The 18,173-nt window shown below is 46.1% G+C and overlaps 1 pseudogene; it reads right to left on the bottom strand.

Annotated features, from left to right (window-relative positions):
- Window positions 1-1,861: 1,861 nt before the first annotated feature.
- On the bottom strand, window positions 1,862-17,958 carry LOC129404328 (chromobox protein homolog 3-like; annotated as a pseudogene).
- Between the last annotated feature and the right edge of the window lie 215 nt (window positions 17,959-18,173).

The raw sequence follows: 18,173 nt of genomic DNA, 5'->3' as shown, positions 1-18,173 counted from the left end.
TACACAAGAAACACAGATGTGGGGTTGGAGCAATGGTATAGTGGGTAGGGCGTTTGACTTGCACTCGGCTGACCCGGGTTCTATTCCCAGCATCTCATATGGTCCCCCGAGCACCGCCAAGAGTGATTCCTGAGTGCAGAGCCAGGAGTCAGCCCCGAACATCAATAGGTGTGACCAAAAAAGCCAAAAAGAAAAAAAGAAACACAGATGTCTCCCAGGGGGTGTTGAAATGAAGACTCCAAGTGTCCCAGTAGCCAGTCCCAGAGTTTGTGTCTGAAATCTCTTTGCAGAAACATCTCGGACCTATGACTTAAGTTTTCTCACTGGAAACAGTAATTTTCTTTTTTCTAAAATAATTTATTTTTTTTTATTAGTGAGTCACAGTGAGGGTACAGTTACAGATTCACACATTTTCGTGCTTGTTTTTCCCTCATGCAATGTTCGAGAGCCCATCCCTCCACCAGTGTCCATTCTCCACCACTTATGAACCCAGTATCTAAGGGTGATGCGGGCTGAATGTGGGCTAGAGACTGAACACAGTGGCCACTCAACACCTCTATTGCGAACCACAACACCTAATGAGAGAGAGAACAAAAGGAAATGCCTGCCACAGTGGCAGGGTGGGGTGGGGGGAGATGGGATTGGGGAGGGTAGGAGGGATGTTGGGTGTACCGGTGGTGGAGAATGGGCACTGGTGAAGGGATGGGTTCTCAAACTTTGTATGGGGGAAACATGAGCACAAAAATGTATAAATCTGTAACTGTACCCTTATGGTGATTCACTAATTAAAAATAAATAAATTAAAAAAAAATGAACCCAGTATCTCTCCCACCCCCCCATCCCATCCCCCCACCCCACTCCCCTCTGTGGCAGAGCATTCCAATTTGTTCTCTCTCTCTTTTTTTGGATGTTGTGGTTTGCAATAGGGGTATTGAGTGGCCATCATGTTTAGTCTCTAGTCTACTTTCAGCGTGCATCTTCTCCCTCCCCACTTGGGATTTCCAATCACATTTTACTTGGTGTTCCCTTCTCTATCTGGGATGACTTTCCTCCAACGTGTGAGGCTAGCTTCCGAGCCATGGAGCCAACCTCCTGGTATTATATACTACTATTTTTGGGTATTAGTTTCCTACTCTGCCATTTTATATTCCACAGATGAGTGTCTGTCCCTCTCTTTCTGGCTCATTTCACTTAGCATGATACTTTCCATGTTGATCCACTTATATGCAAAGTTCATGACTTCATTTTTTTCTAACAGCTGCATAATATTCCATTGTATAGATGTACCAAAGTTTCTTTAACCAGTCATCTGTTCTTGGACACTCGGGTTTTTTTCCAGATTCTGGCTATTATAAACAGTGCCGCGATGAACATATAAGTGCAGACGTCATTTCGACTACTTTTTTGCCTCTCCAGGATATATTCCCAGAAGTGATATTGCTGGATCAAATGGAAGCTCAATTTCTAATTTTTTGAGAATCGTCCATATTGTTTTCCAAAGGGGCTGGACCAGTCGGCATTCCCACCAGCAGTGTAGAAGGGTCCCTTTCTCTCCACATCCTCTCCAATAGCGGTTGCTTTTGGGAAGCAATAATTTTCAAACCTACAGTTTCCTCACCTAAAAAAAAAGAAAGATCTTAACAGATAATTGGATAAAGATATGGGAAACTGTGCAATCATAAAAAAAGATGAAATCATGCAATATGCTGCTGTGCAAATGGATCTGGAGAGTATCACACCCAGTCAAGTTAGCTGGAAGGAGAGGGACAGACACAGAATGGTCCCTCTGAATGGGAGATATAAAGAAACACAGCAGGAGAATAACAAATGCCCAAAGACAGCAGAAACTGGGAATTGGTCTTCAGTAGGACTCAGCCACTGGGAAAAGGAGAGAAGGGGAAGGACTGGGAGGGAGACATGAGGGCATGGTGGAAGGAAGTGGCCACTCTGGTGTTTGTTTGTTTGTTTCTTTTTGGGTCACACCTGGCAATGCTCAGGGGCTACTCCTGGCTCTGCACTCAGGAATTGCTCCTGGTGGTGCTCAGGGGACCATATGGGATGCTGGGGTTCGAACCCGGGTCAGCATGTGCAAGGCAAACGCCCTGCCCGCTGTGCTATCACTCCAGTCCCAAAGTGGCCACTCTGGAGGAGGGTTTGTTGGAAGGTGGTAGAGTGCTATGTGTGAAACCATATCAGTAACAATACTGTAAAACACAGTGCCTAAAAGGGAAGAAAGAATGAATGCCATAGAGGTGGAGGGGGGATGGAAACTGGGGGCACTGGTGGAGTGAAGTGAACACTAGTGAAGGGACTATTAAAACATCGTATGCTTGAAATTCAATCATAAATAAATTTGTAAATCACTGTGCCTCAAAAAATTTTTTTCATTTTAAGCTGGAGAGTTAGTAGAGAGGGTATGGTGCTTGCCTTGCATGTAGCCGACCCAGGTTCGATTCCCCACGTCTCATATGGTTCTCTGAGCACTGCCAGAAGTAATTCCTAAGTGTAGAACCAGGAGTAACCCCTGAGCACACAGGGTGTGACCCCAAACAAAACAAAACAAAAAAATTTTTTTAAAAACACCAAGATTTGAACTTCGAATAGAAGTTGAACAGTTGTGGGAGGGGTTGGGGGTCATTCCTAGCAATGCTCCCCAGGGTGAGGGTGTGGCACTCAGTCAGGAGACATGGTACTCCTCAGCCCAGCAGTGCTCAGGGGCCTGGTGGGGATGACTTTCTCGTGAAGGACTGAGTAAGAAGTCACCAGAGGAAACTGTTTCACAATTGCCTCTCCACCCTTGCTTCTCTGACCATCAGGAATGAATAAACAAGACATTGGTTTTTATTTAAACTTGTCTAACCCTGGGCAGCTGCAAGGGGACCACTGAAATTTCTGTCATTTTATCCTTTTCTCTCACCCTCCAAGCTTTCTACTTCCCCATCACGACAAGATCTTAGCTTTCTTTTGTGACTATTAACATGTCCATGTTGTTGAAGAATTCAAAAAGGAAAAAACTTAATGGTATTTCCTCTGTCTCACTCTTGCTGTCTTGTTTTGGTTTGGTTTTGGACCACACCTAACTTATGCCTGGTTCTGCATTCAGGGATTACTCTTAACAGGGCTCAGGGGACCATGTGGGGTGCCAGGGATCAAACCTAGATCAGCCACATGCAAGGCCCTACCCTCTATACTGTCAATCGGCCCCTCTTCCTGTTTTTCCAACCTCCCTTTTCCACATAACCATTTATTGCAGACATGATTGATGAATGCCATGTCACTGAACACCAGTCAACATCATGACCATAGTGTGCTCTAGAGTCCCGGAGCCAGGGCACCCCCGAAACTCACTGGCCACATGACCTGGAAGCAGTGTGACCTCTTGTACCTTTCTCCACCTGCTTCCTCACCTGTAAGAGGAGGAGGATTGCAGCATCTACCCTGTAGGTGGTCGTAATGACCACGTGAGTCAGGTGGTTGCGACCACCATCAGCCACACATATTACACTGTCAGCCACACGTATTACAGCCACACATATCCAAATGGTGATATGGATGAGCCACAAGGATTTCAACCAGCCTCTAACTTGGGCACTTTGTACTATTACATGCAAACTTGTCTTTTTGCCCCTTTGCTCTAGTCACTCCCTACATTAAACTTCTAGAAGTAAGCTTGTTAAGTCAAAGGAAATGTTATTCCTAGAAATTTTGTGCCAGTTACATTAATTTATTTGTTTATTTGGAGGATATACTCAGAGGTGCTCAGGGATGATTTCTGGTTCTGTGCTCAGAAGTGAACCCTAGAGGTCCTCTGGGGACCATATGTGGTGCTGGGAATTCAAACAGGTCAGCAGCATGCAAGACAAGTGCCTCCTTGACATTTTTACCAAAAGGTAAAGGGTAATATTTCTCCTCATCTTTAATAATACCAAGCACATCTTTTGACATGGCTAGATGTATGGTGATTATTTCTTAAACTTTTTTTTTTAATGGGGCTGGAGCGATAGCACAGCGGGTAGGGCGTTTGCCTTGCACGTGGTCGACCCGGGTTCAATTCCCAGCATCCCATATGGTCCCCTGAACACCCCCAGGAGTAATTCCTGAGTGCAGAGCCAGGAGTAACTCCTGTGCATCACCAGGTATGATCCAAAAAAATCCAAAAAAAAATAAAAATTAAAAAAAAAAACTTTTTTTTTTAATGTAGGAGCACTGCTATTTATTCAGCCATTGATTAAGCTGATTGAATTGGGCATGAACTCCATATTACTTTTTTTTTTTTTTTGCTTTTTTGGATCACACCCAGCGATGCTCAGGGGTTACTCCTGGCTTTGCACTCAGGAATTACTCCTGGCAGTGCTTGGGGGACCATATGGGATGCCGGGGATCGCACCCGGGTCGGCCGCGTGCAAGGCAAACGCCCTACCCACTGTGCTATCGCTCTGGCCCCCATATTACTTTTTTTAATTTTTTAAATTTTATAAGTTAGTTCACAATGTTTACTTACCTTCAATATTCAAACACAAATCCCACCACCATTATACCTTCCCACCACCAAATTCAGGATGTTTCCATCCCAAGCCCCAAGCCCTGTCCCAAAACACAACCAAAATAGTATATTTCATATTGTCTGTTATGTATAACTGCTGAACATGCTTACAAAAAAGTGTTCATATAGGAAACAGTGTGAAGATTGTTCTATTTTGGCAGGAGCCATTAAAACATCCTATAGGATATCACTAACATGTTGTTAAAGTTTGGGTGATGTGAGCTTTTGTATATATATCTGAAAATATGTATATGTGCATATATGTATTATTTCCTTCTATGATTTGTTGCCTACCATCTGAGCCCCATCAAGTGTGGTGTGGTGATTATGGAGAATGGGTAGGGAGTGTGTTATGATGTGTTGCATGGCTGCAAAAGCAGCCGTGTGGTCCAGGAAAATGTTTACTCATCTGTGAGGCTCAATCCGAGTGCATGGGGAGCTGCCTTGACCGTGGTGGGGGTTTTTGGCTGCTGGGACTGGGTCCCTTTGGGTGGGGAGGCCTCTCACCTGCCTCCTTTTGGGGTGCCCGGTGTAAAACAACCTGGCGAGGAGTCCAGTGGCATGGTTATGGGGCCTCATGTTATGCTCCCTTTGAGGAGAAGCAGCTGTGTGATCTGGACGGTGGCCGATGGTGAGATTATCTGGCGCCAGCAGGAGGTGGTTTATGGGCATGACCCCTGGGTCTCCGGAGACTGGGGAAAGTGGGCAGAGGATCTCCACTCCTGGTCCCATTGAGCCCAGAGTCCAAGGTTACAAAGTTCCGCATTACCTGGGTTCCATAGGATTTCACTCATGCGTGAGGCTCGGCCCGAGCACATGGGGAGCAGCCTTGAGTGTGGCGGTGGTTGGGTTATGGAGGATTTTGGCTGCTGGGGTTGGGTCTCTTGGGGCGGGGAGGGCACTCACTTGTCCCCTGCTGGGGCGCCCCATGTGAAACAGCCTGACATGGAGTCCAGTGACATGGCTATGGGGGCCTTTTATGCTCCCTTTCAGGAGAAACAGTGTTGTAATCTGGACAGTGACCAATCTCCACATTACTTTTTTAAAATTCTTTTCTGAATATTAATTTTTTATTTTATTATTTTGTTATTATTTCCCCCCTTTTTTTGATTCATTGTGAGATACAGTTACAAAGCTTTCATGTTCAGTTATATAATCATCAAACATCCATCCCTTCACCAGTGCAAGTGGAATTATTCCTGGGGCTGGAGCGATAGCACAGCGGGTAGGGTGTTTGCCTTGCACATGGCCGACCCAGGTTCAATTCCCAGCATCCCATATGGTCCCCTGAGTACATATGGTACATCCCATATGGTCCACCAGGAGTAATTCCTGAGTTCAGAGCCAGCAATAACCCCTGTGCAGTGCTGGGTGTGACCCAAAAAGCCAAAAAAAAAATAAATAAATAAATCTTCACAAAACTTAAAAAAAAAAGAATTACTCCTGGTAGTGCTTTAATGACTTTCATTAAATAGTGATTAAGCACATATGCCAGGCTCAGTATCAAGAGCCAGGCTGCACCATGAATGACAAAACACAGCCAAGATTAGTAGAAGCCAATGAGGAACTGCGTGCTAGTGCTTAGCCCAACGTCTGCTTTTGTGCCCAGTTCCCTACACCAGAGTGGAGCGATAGTACAGTGGGTAGTACACTTGCCTTGCACACAGCTGACCGGGTTCCATCCCCAGAACCCCATATGGTCCCCTGAGTACCGCCAAGAGTGATCCCTGAGCACAGTATGCTATACTATATAACTAAGATTATTATAAATGGGTATAGATTATATATTTTATAAATACATAAATGATATATTATCATAATGACACTACATAAATGATATGGCATCACTTATGCAATGATAATATCACATGATCATTATCAAATTTAAGCTCTAGCACCTTAGAGGTCACTCTAATCTGACCCTCAGTTTCCTCATCAATAAATGAGTTAAGGGCTGGAGAGACAGTACCCCCCACATACACACCTGACTGGGAAAGGTGTTTGCTTTGCACAAGGCTGCCTCAAGTTCCATCTCTGACACATTTGTGCATATGGTCCCCCAGTCACCACCAGGAGTGATCCCTGAGCACAGAGTCAAGAGTTAGGCCTTGCCAATCGGTCTATGGGCTGGGAACACCGAGGCTGGGGGCCCGGGCAGCAGCCCCCTTCTGCCAGAGGGAGTGGGTCTCCCTGACTTTTTCTAACATTATTCTCAGCTTCTGTTTTCTTAGTTCTGGTGGTCAATACTGACCTGAATCCCAAGAGCCTCCTACTGGCTAGGACCCTCTTCTTGCCTCTTAGTAATAAGTTTAGAATTGAAGGTTGATGTTACCCCCATTTATCTCCTACCCCTAATACAAATGGGTCCCTTCTAAAGGCAGGCAAGTCATAGACTTCAGCCTGAGCTCATGGCAGATGCTGTCCAGACCCTGGTTCTCTGGATCAGCTCTCTTGCTCGCTCTCTCTCTCTAGCTCAGGGGAGAGGCACGGTGAGCTGGAGCAGGGGCAGGCCCTAACCCTCTCCCAGTCTGCCCTGGCACTGTCCCAGGCCAAGAGCCTCCTGCTCTCAGCCCCACTGCAGCTCCACTAGGAACACCCACACAGGAAGTGGAAGGAATGGGTGAGGCCCACACCTTGCAGAAAGAATCCTCACTTCCTGGTGCTTATGTCAATCAGACTAGCCTTGACCTCCACCCTCTTCTGGGGCTCTTTGCTATTAGTTCCAATTTTTATTTGGCTGTTTTGTTCGTTTGTTTGGTGTGCTATACCCCGCTGTGCTCAGAGCTTACTCCTGGCTCTGTACTCAGAGGTCACCCTTGGCTATGCTCCAGGGACCAAATGTGGTGCCAGGAATCAAAACCAGGTCAGCCTCCAGCAAGGCAAAAACCCTCACTGCTCTACTATCTCTCCAACCCTTCCTGCATTGCATTTGGTTGAGATGACAGCAAAGAGAAAGAACTTTGATCTTCACAATACTTTTATTTGGTTTGGGGGGGACACTTGGGGCCATACCTGGCAGTATTCAGGGGCTACTGTTGGTGGGTGCTCAGGAGTTTCTCCTGACAATGTTCAAAGTACCATATGGTGCCAGAGTCTGAGGCATGCAAACCACGTGCTCCAGCCCATTGAACTCTCTCTGGCTCTTTATTCACATTCTTTTTTTGTTTTTTGGTAGTGATGTTTTATTTTGTTTTGTTTGTGGGGCCACACCTGGCTGTGCTCAGGACTTACTCTGGTTCTATGTTCAGGGATCAATCTTGGCAGTGCATAGGGGACAATATGTGGTGTCAGGGATCAAACAGGTTGACCCCAGGTGAGGCAATGCCTTGAGCTCAGTACTATCTCTTTGGGCCCTCATTCACATTCTCCTCCCCCACTGCCCCCCGCCACCCACTTTATTTAAACACTGTGGTTTTCAAAGTTGTTCATGACCCTCATTTACATTCTATCAGAAGTGTTTGCGTTAGTCAGCACTGTTGCAAGGAATTCCAATTCAAATCAGATAGAAATATGGACAGGAGGTGAGGAGGGGGCTGACCTGTCTGCCTGGCCCAGGGTACAGCCGGTTTCTGTGTTCCACTGTTCCCAGGCTCTGTCTTCTTTCCTTGAATTTTCATCTGCTTTCTCGTGCCATGGCTTTGTTCTCTGGCAAGCTCTGCCCCTGCCAGTGCTTGCAGGTTAGTCAAGGACTTCACATTGTGACCTTGGCATGAAAGAAGTTCTGACTGGTTCCAGAACTTCTCAGTCTCTGAGGGAGTCCTCCAATGCTACGTATACAAACAAGAATCACACATAACTTACAGCTCACAGGAACAACAACATGTCCCCCACACGCCCGCCCATATATCCATGCATCATTCACCGAACACACAATATGCAACCTTACACGGACGTGACTCAGTATTCACAGAGCAACTTCCTAACACCGGGATCTTTCCACTTAGGTATTAGGTCTGGGAATGCCCATCCCACGAGAAACAATTCATTTAGAAACAATTTATTTGCCTCTTTTTTCAGGAACACATAGACCTCTTACATAATGTTACAGGATGAACTTATCTCATTCTCTAAAAGTAGTGCAGTCTTCGCAAGGATTAAATCCATTCAAACTTTGGGGTGAGAGATGGTACAGGGACTGGGGTGCTCTCCCTGAATCCCCTAGATCCTGGGTGGCATCCCTGACACCACCTGTGGTTCCCTGAGCATGACATAGGGCCAGCCCCTGAGCACTGCCAGTGTGGTCCCCAAGCCAATAAATAAATAGCCAATATTTCAAGGTTTTGGGCCAAACCTAGAACTGTTCAGGGATTACTCCTGGCTCTGTGTTCAAGGTTCACTCCTGGTAGAGCTCAGGGGACCATATAAGGTGCCAGGAATTGAACCTGGGTCAGTCACATGTAAGATAAGTGTCCTGCTCCAGCCCTGAAATTTTTTTTGCTTATCATTAAAAACACAGACTAGGAGGAAATATTTACTCTGTGTAGACAGGGAATGTGTTTATCTGTCTTTAATGATACACCTATGTATATGACTAAGGACTTATATCAGAGGTTCCCAAACTTACAGCCCCATAACCTCACAGCACCTCCTGGAGTTACACCTGGACACAGCGCCGGGAGCAGCTCCTGAGTAGTACCAGGGTGTGGCCCAAATCCCCAGCTTCAAAAAAACCCAAAACACTTTCGAGAGTTGGAAAAAATCTATATGATTGCATTTCTGAAATCATCTGGGAACTGTGATTCCATCAATTTATGGTGGTTTCCGAGTGATCATCTTTCATCTTTCTTTATGGGGAACTCTTGCAAAGTGAGAAAATTTAAGCCACATGTTTTTCATTGTCCTGAACTTTTATGAACATCAGATTTTAACAATACAGATAATGAGTATAATATTACATTTTATTGATATTTTGTTAAACATTTATTAATATGGTTTTTCAGGGTCTTTAGAAATATTTTGGAGACTGCAGGATAGTGCAAAGGATACGGCACTTGCCTTGCATGCAACCAAACCTATCTCGATCTCCTGTAGTTTTATGTATGGTCCCCTGATCATTGCCAAGAGGGCTCCCTGAGCACAGAGTCAGGAATAGCTTCTAAGCACTGCCAGGTATGTGTGGCCCAGCCCTTATTCCACCCAAATATAAATGAAGACCCTTGAAACAAAGTCTTAAGCTTGGTGCCAAAAGAGCTTGCCAAATAAAGTGAGAGCTTGCTCCCACACTGCAAATTGCTATCATGCCTCTGGCCAGACTCCATTGTTTTAGGACCTAGTATCACCCAGAAATTAACCTGCTGAAAATTGAGGTATGTAGGTCTGTGTGACTGAAATCTTCAGACTTTCTCAGGGTCAGGATGGGCCACCACCTGGTTAAAAATCCTGGAATTCCTGGAGCATGTAGTCACTTTTGTGACTGTGCAACATCTCTAAACTCGACAGCAGTGATAATCCAGTAGTAGCACTCCAGATTGGATGAGATGTAACATAGAAAGCAACCAATCTCAACTAACCAAACAACACGGGATGCTTAACCTGTAACAACATTTTAGTAATCCCTCATTCAAGAACTTAATTTTTCCATGGTGAGATACAATAATTTATACTGATTTTCTTCTAAGGAAATATTTTTTGATCATTCTGTTAGCGATTTATTGATAATAAGCAATATAAAATAAAACTAATGTGGGTCTGCTACATGGGCAAGCTTGAGTGGTGGTTGGGAAAATTGGAGATAATGGTGGAGAGAAGGTGACAGTAGTGGTGGGAATGGTGTTGGAATACTGAATGCCTATAAAAAAAATCATCATGAACAATTTTGCAAACCACAGTATTTATATGAAGTGTAGGGGGGAATTTACATAAGTAGGCTTTACCTATTTTATGTAAACTCCAAACTGTACAAACTCCTACTGTATTATCGCTCTAGCCCCAAGTGAACTCATGAGTGAGAGGGGAGGAGGGGCAAGCCGCATGCAAGGCAAGAGGCTTACCTACTGAATTCTGGCTCAAAACTCATTTAAAAAAATTAAAGTTTAATTTTCTGAAGCCAATTCAATAGTGCAGCAGGGAGGACATTTGCCCTGCACTTGGCCAATCTGGGTTTAATCCCTGACATTCCATATGGTTCCCCGAGACCATCAGGAGTGATTCCTGAGTGCAGAGCCAGGAGTAACCTCTGAGTGCTGCCAGCTGTGTCCCAAATATAAAATGAAAATTTTCTATCATTATAGTTTAGAAGAGCCTGGCAAGCTCCCCGTGTCGTATTTGATATGCCAAATACAGTAACAATAACAGGTCTCATTCCCTTGACCCTGAAAGAGCCCCCAATTGTTGGGAAAAACAAGTAAGGAGAGGCTGCTAAAATCTCAGGGCTGGGATGAATGGAGATGTTACTGGCGCCTGCTTGAGCAAATCAATGAACGATGGGATGATAGTGATTCAGTGATAGTTTGGGGGCATATGTTTACCACAGTGTTGGCTCTTACAGTCTTGGTATAGAGTTATCTCAGCTCTACATGACACTGTAGTGTCCAAGGCTCCTGATCAATGCCCCATGCTTCCACCAGCCCACCTACTCTTTCCCTCATCCTTACTAATTTCCTTCTTTCTTTCCTTCCTTCCTCCTTTCCTTCCTTTCCTCCACTCTCTCTTTCTCCTTTCTTTTATTTTTTGGGGCCACACCCAGCAGTGCTCAGGGGATACTCCTGGCTCTGCACTGAGGGATCACGCCTGAGTCTCAGGACATCATATGGGGTGCAGGGAACTGAACCCAGGCCAGCCGTGAGCAGGCAGGTGCCTATCTGCTGTGCTGTCTCTTCAGCCTCCTTATAGGGAACGTCCACATGGTTCTGTGAGCCGTAGGAGCCCAGGGGCCACTCCTGAGACTCTCAGAGATGTGAGACAACGCAGTGCTCAGGCCCAGCTGCCCGAGCTTGAGCTCCACAGTGCTCAGGAGCTACTCAGCGCACACCCAAGAGTGCCCCAGTGGGTCATGCAGTTCCAGGAAGCAAACTCGGGCCTTGCACTTGCTAACAGCCTTTCTTCCTCTGTTTCATTTCATTTCATTTCATTTCATTTTGATTTGGGGTCACACCCAGTCATAGTTGAGGGCTGCTCCTTGCGGTGCTCAGGGGACCACGTGAAGTACAGGAGTTATTCCAGGTGATTCTCAATCAACTGGGCTGGCAGTTCGTTGTGAGATGTGGTTCTGCTTGGCCCTGTGGTGCCAGGGAAGGACCACTCCAGCGATGTTTAGAGGCCTCAAGGATGCACCCAGAAATTCTTGTAGTACCATGTAGACAGTTGTATGTGAGGCAAATGACTTCACCCCTGCACTAACTCTCTGGCTCAAGGACCCTATTTTTTCAATACCATCTCTAAAGAATATTTGGGGGAACAGCCGAGGAACCTTGAAATTTGAAAGCTTAGAGGTGGGGGGCCAGAGCAATAGTGTAGTAGACAAGGCACTTGTCTTGTACACAGCTGACCTAGGTTTGATCCCCATTACCCCATTTGGTCCCCTGAGCTTCTCCAAGAGTGATCCCTGAATGTAGAATCAGGAATAAGCCCTGAGCATTGCCAGGTGTGGGAAGGAAAGAAGGAAGGAAGGAAGGAAGGAAGGAAGGAAGGAAGGAAGGAAGGAAGGAAGGAAGGAAGGAAGGAAGGAAGGAAGGAAGGAAGGGCCAATTTATTTTTATTAAATCACCATGAATTACAGTTACAAAGTTATTCATTATTAAGTTTCAGGCAACATTCCAACATCAGTCCCTTCTCCATCAATGTCCCTTCTCCCTTCTCTAACTTATCCCCAGCCCATCTCACCCCTGTGGCAGCTTCCTACTGAAGACCAACTCTCCTGCTCTTTGTTTCTATCGCCGTGGGGCATTTGATGCTCCCCTACAAAGTGTCTTTATATCCCACATATGAGTAAGAGCATTCTCTGTCTTTCCCCCTCCCTCTGACTAATTTCATTCAACATATTTCCAGGTCTATCCACCTATCAGCAAATTACATGACTTCATCATTTCTTATAGCTGTGTAATATTCCATTGTGTAGATGTATCATAGCTTCTTTATCCAGTCATCTTTTCTCAGGCACTTGGGTTGCTTCCAAAATTTAACTATTGTGAGTTGTGCATCAGTGAATACAGCAGTGCAGATGTCTTTTCTGTATTGTCCTTTGGGGCCCTTAGGGTATATTTGAAGGAGTGGTATTGCTAGGTTGCATGGAAGCTCAAGTCCTAAGTCCTAGTTTTTAAGTAATGACCATATTGCCTTTCCAAAAGGCTTGACCAGTCAACCTTCCCCCAACGGTGAAAGAGGTCCCTTTCCCCCACATTCTCGCCAACAGCGTTGTTCTTTTTGTTGTGTGCCAGTCTCTGTGGCATGAGATGGTATCACACTGATTTTTATTTGCATTTCCCTGATGATTAGTGAGGCAAAGACTTTTTTTCACATGCCTTTAGATATTTCTTCGTTGAGGAAGTCTCTGTTCACCTCTTCTACCCATTTTTTGATGGGGTTGTATTATTTTTCTTGTAGAATTCTATCACTGCTTTAGATACCTTGGGTAGTAATCGTTCAGATGAGTGGTGGGAAAATAATTTCTTCCAAAAGAAAGAAAAAATTAAAGGTGAGAAGCTACCTCAAGACCACAATTGTGTTTCAGGTGAGGCTTCCAGTCACACTCCCAGGGCCCTGTGCTTTCCCACTCAGAAAGGATGAGGAGAAGGAAGTGCCACAGCGGCTTCCTACACAACACGCACACCCTCACAGCAGCAATGCCCACCGCACCACACGAAGGGCCTGTTCTGGCTGCAGTATCTTTAGCAAAAGGAAGCCGCTGGCTCTGGGGCATCCTGCTTGCCAGGTAGCGTTTGCTGAAGGTAAGTGGCTACTTCCATTCTTCAGCAGTTTCAGCTCAGTTAAGAGGAGAATAACCTGCCACAAGTGCCACTGGGTTAGCAGGACTGAATTTTTGTCTAAATTCAGACCAAAACTCAGACCCTGAGGCTGAAGGGGAGAGTCCCCACAGACACCGGCCACGAGGCCTGCAGCTGCCTTGGAATTGTCTTAACAAAAAATGAAGGCAACAAAGAGAAAGTGCTGACTACAGTTGAATCTAGGAAGGGAATATATGTCAAACTGTCCTTTTAGCCCTGTGAGACTGAAAAATTTTCATTGTAGGGGGCTAGAGCAATAGTACAGTGGGTAGGGCATTTGCCTTGCACGCGGCAGACCCGGGTTCGATTCCCAGCATCCCATATGGTCCCCTGAGCACCGCCAGGAGTAATTCCTGAGTGCATGAGCCAGGAGTAACCCCTGTGCATCGCCGGTATGACCCAAAAAAAATTTTCATTGCAGGTAATGGAAAAACAGAGGAATTGACTTCTTGGTATTTACTTCCTGTGTGGTTCACTGACCAGATCTTTCTGCCTGTTTAGACCGCTCAGTTCTCGAGTCAGCGCAAATCCTTCCTGCACACACCCACCTTGATGCGAGACTGGAGGCTCCCTCCCTCCCGCCAAACCAACTGCTTATTCTCCTCATGCCATTAGACCTTCCTGCTGGCTTCCTTCAGGTTGCAGGACACAGAAGAAAACACACAAATTACCTTCAATTCTACAACAACCACAAATGGAAAGCGGACCCCCACCCCCCGAATCCCAAAGTCCAAGATTTTATTTCAGGAAATGTTTTTTGGGGATCACACCCAGCAATGTTCAGGGCTTACTCTGTACTCAGGAATTCCTGCTGGCAGTGCTCGGGGGACCTGATCAAACCCAGTCTGCCGCTTGCAATACACGCTCCTACTGGCTGTGCTGTTGTTCAGGTTCCTCAGGCAAATCTTGACCCAGAGATCAAAAGCTGAAACCCAGCCCCTATTTTTCTCACTCTGTGACTCAGTTTTCATTCCTTTCTTTGCTTCTCCTTGTAGGCATGTGATGAAGGGGTTGGCTATTGCTCCAGTGTCCAGAGGGAGCAGAGAACCTCTGACCCAGCACTCTCGCTTAGCTCAGCACCAAGGACATGAAACCACTCGCTGACCCAGAGTGCCCTGGCTGTCACGAGCTCTGCACTGGGCCTGGGGTGAGCCTGCTGAGTCCCCTGCCACAGCAGGGGGTTGCGGGTGCGGAGCTCTGGGCATGGGCAGGGTGACTTTGCTGCAAGGAAATTGATTGGTGATTGGGTCCCAGTCACTTCAAAGGACATTTGTTTGTTTGTTTGTTTGTTTGTTTTTTGCTTTTTGGGTCACATCTGGTGATGCACAGGGGTTACTCCTGGCTCTGCACTCAGGAATTACTCCTGGCGGTGCTCAGGGGACCATATGGGATGCTGGGAATCGGACCCGGGTTGGTCACGTGCAAGGCAAACGCCCTACCCGCTGTGCTATTGCTCCAGCCCCTCAAAGGACATTTGGACCTTAGTTGGTTCTTGGGACTTTTTTTTGTCATGTAAGATCTTTCAGTGGACTGGAGTGATAGCACAGCGGGTAGGGCGTTTGCCTTGCACACGACCAACCTGGGTTCAATTCCTCGGTCCCTCTTGGAGAGCCCGGCAAGCTACTGAGACTATCCTGTCCGCATGGCAGAGCCTGGCAAGCTACCTGTGGCGTATTGGATATGCCCAAAACAGTAACAACAAGTCTCACAATGGAGACGTTACTGCTGCCCACTCGAACAAATCGATGAATAACGGGACGACAGTGCTACATTGCTAAAATCTTTCAGACACTGAGACTTGGCTGCATTTTGCTTTTCCCTTGAAAGCATCTGCTCCCGCACAAAACGGGAGCCTGAGCCTTTTTTTGGGTGTTGTAGTTCACAGATTGGCCACAAGGTGGCAATGGAGATGCGTGAAACCCAGCTTGATCCCTGTTCTCAGCTTTCCTTGGAGTTGGGGAAGCCTCTGCTTTGCTTTCATAGGCTGAACCTGGGCGTCCTGAGTGCAAAATACGCACTCTGGTCATTGAACTATCTCTCTGGCCCTTGCAGCCCAGCTTAAGATTTCAATTCAATGTTTATAAACTGAACAAGGGGCTGGAGCGATAGCACAGCGGGTAGGGCGTTTGCCTTGCACGTGGCCGACCCGGGTTCGAATCCCAGCATCCCATATGGTCCCCTGAGCACCGCCAGGGGTAATTCCTGAGTGAAGAGCCAGGAGTAACCCCTGTGCATCGCCGGGTGTGACCCAAAAACCAAAAAATAAATAAATAAAATAAAATAATAATAATAAAAAATAAAAAACTGAACAAATTCCCAGAGAGACAGTACACAGAATAGGGTAGGTTCCAACCCGACATCCCAAATGGTTCCCAGAACACCACCAGGAGTAATTCCTAGGTACAGAGCCATCAGTAACCCCTGAGAACTGCCAGTATGGCCGCAAAACCAAAAGAAAAAGATAAACAAAAACTTGGGGCCGAAGATGACTCATAAGGCTGACCCTGGGTCTCCTGCATGCCAAGCTTGGTTTGACATCCCTCCAACTCTGACGGTAATACCCCTGGGGGAGTGTGGTTTGGGCCACGCCGAGAAGTGCTCAGAGCTTACTCCTGGCTCTGTTCTCGGGCATCACTCCTAGTAGGCTCCAGGAACCATATAGGATGCTGGGAATTGAACCTACATTGGTTGCATGCAAGGCAAATGCCCTACCTGCTGTATACCACACTGCCCCCCTGATTTTAATACACTTTTTTGCTTCAACTTTTTTTTTAATGAGCTAAAACTAAATTTTGTCATTAATTTTTTTCATTTGGGGGTCATTTGCCAGTGGTGCTCAGGGATTACTTGCAGCTCATTGATTGGAGTGTGTGACTGCCATGGAGAAGGCATGACCCTGGATGCTCTGCTTACGAAGCATGTCCTCCTCTCTTTGGGCTCTCCTCAGCCCTTCATTCGCTGTCTCATCCCCTCGGTGCTCCTCTCCCTTTGCTGCTGCTGCTGTTGTTGAGACCAGGGTTGGCACATGTCAGGCGGGCATGTGCCATGCTCATTAATGTTCAGCCGTGGGGCTCACCAGACTCACACACAAAGCTGTAGGGTCACCCAGATTTGTGCTTCTTCAGCAGTGGTGCTCACTTCTTTGCAGTGGTGGATGGTTACGATGCTCACAGGGACTCATTGTGATGTCCACAACGTGCTCACCGTGGGCCTTGGTGCTCACACATCTTTTAGCTGTGGTGCTCCCTAGGGCTTGCACCTCTTTTAGCATCCCCAGCTGTGGTGTAACCAGAAATCTCTAGTGGGGCTGGGGGTCACAGGTCACATAATTGCCAGGGTCATCAGCGGAGATGCCAGGATTGCGCTTTGCACATGTGAGGCCCTGGGGATTTGAACCCCTGATCATGTGTTTGCAAAGCAGTCCCTTTAAGTCCCTGTGCTATTCCTTTAGGCTTTGAATTTTTGTGTGTTAGTTTGGGGGCCATACCTGACAGTGTTGGTGGCTGTTCATAGGGGCTCAGTGCTTGGGGGTTTCTCCAGGTTGTGCTCGGGACCATGCCATGCTGTGGATTAAGCTCACACTCAGCCTACTAATCTGTCTAGCAACTCTAAACTTCTTTTAATTTTAATTCAATTTATTTTACTTAAAGAGGCATTTAATGAAGAATCTGACCATCACCTCTTCCAGCTCTGGTGGGTGCCAGCAGTCCTTGGATCGTGGCTGCAGCCCTCCAGTCTCTGCCGCCATCATCCCTTGGCCTCCATCTTCTTCTGCCTCTCTCTGATGCAGAGAAAACAGTGTACCGTGGAATCAATGTCTTTTTATGATAAAGTAAGCAACTACAGAAAGCTTTATTTGTTCTAAGCCTGTGCTATTGGATGCAAAATAAAAGCAACAGTAACTCCCCCCACACAAAAACCTCCTGATCCCCCCATACCACTTTAAAATGAACATATCAGACTTGATTTTCATTTGAATATAGTTATTTCTTCACACTAATAAATCAAAACAAAGACCCAGATTTAAATACATATAAAGTTATGTATAAATATTATATATATACATGTACATATACATATATAAAGCAATATGTACAGTTATTGAGCTTCATCTCTGGACAAGAATGCCTAGTTAGTCTCTTTTCATAGAAAGCAATTACAATTTGAGGACGCTTCATATTTGCCTCTTGCAGCATCAAGTTAGCTCCTCGGGGTCTTTCCCCTTCATTAGAAGCATCAATTCTCCGCTGCTGTCTGTGGAGCCAGTTATCGGCCCAGGACCCAGACCTCCCAAGTATTGTCAGCATCTGTAAATCCTTTTCAATCAAGAAATATTTCACCTTCCCATTTATGACCTTTCGGTCCAGTACTTTTTCCACCACAAACACTTCAGGCTCTGCCTCTTTAATTTTTTACTCTTTCCATTCTGTTTCTTTCCCATTTTTTTTTCAACGTAGTTTTATAGAAGGTCATTTTTTATTACAGACTCAAAGAGCTTTTATTCACCATCTCTGAGCAGCTCTGGGTCCCAAGCTGGCGCATCTCTGGCAGTTCCTTATTTTTAAAGAGGGCTGGGAAGGTGCAGAGATACCTCAAGGATCTAAAGCACATGCTTTTCATGCGGAAGGCCTGCGCTTAATCCCCAGCTCTCTGTGTGGACCCCCAGCATGACGAGGAGCAGCCCTCAA

This window comes from Sorex araneus, chromosome 4, assembly GCF_027595985.1.
Source record: "Sorex araneus isolate mSorAra2 chromosome 4, mSorAra2.pri, whole genome shotgun sequence".
NCBI lineage: Eukaryota > Metazoa > Chordata > Mammalia > Eulipotyphla > Soricidae > Sorex > Sorex araneus.
This window is presented reverse-complemented; position numbering and strand designations above follow the sequence as displayed.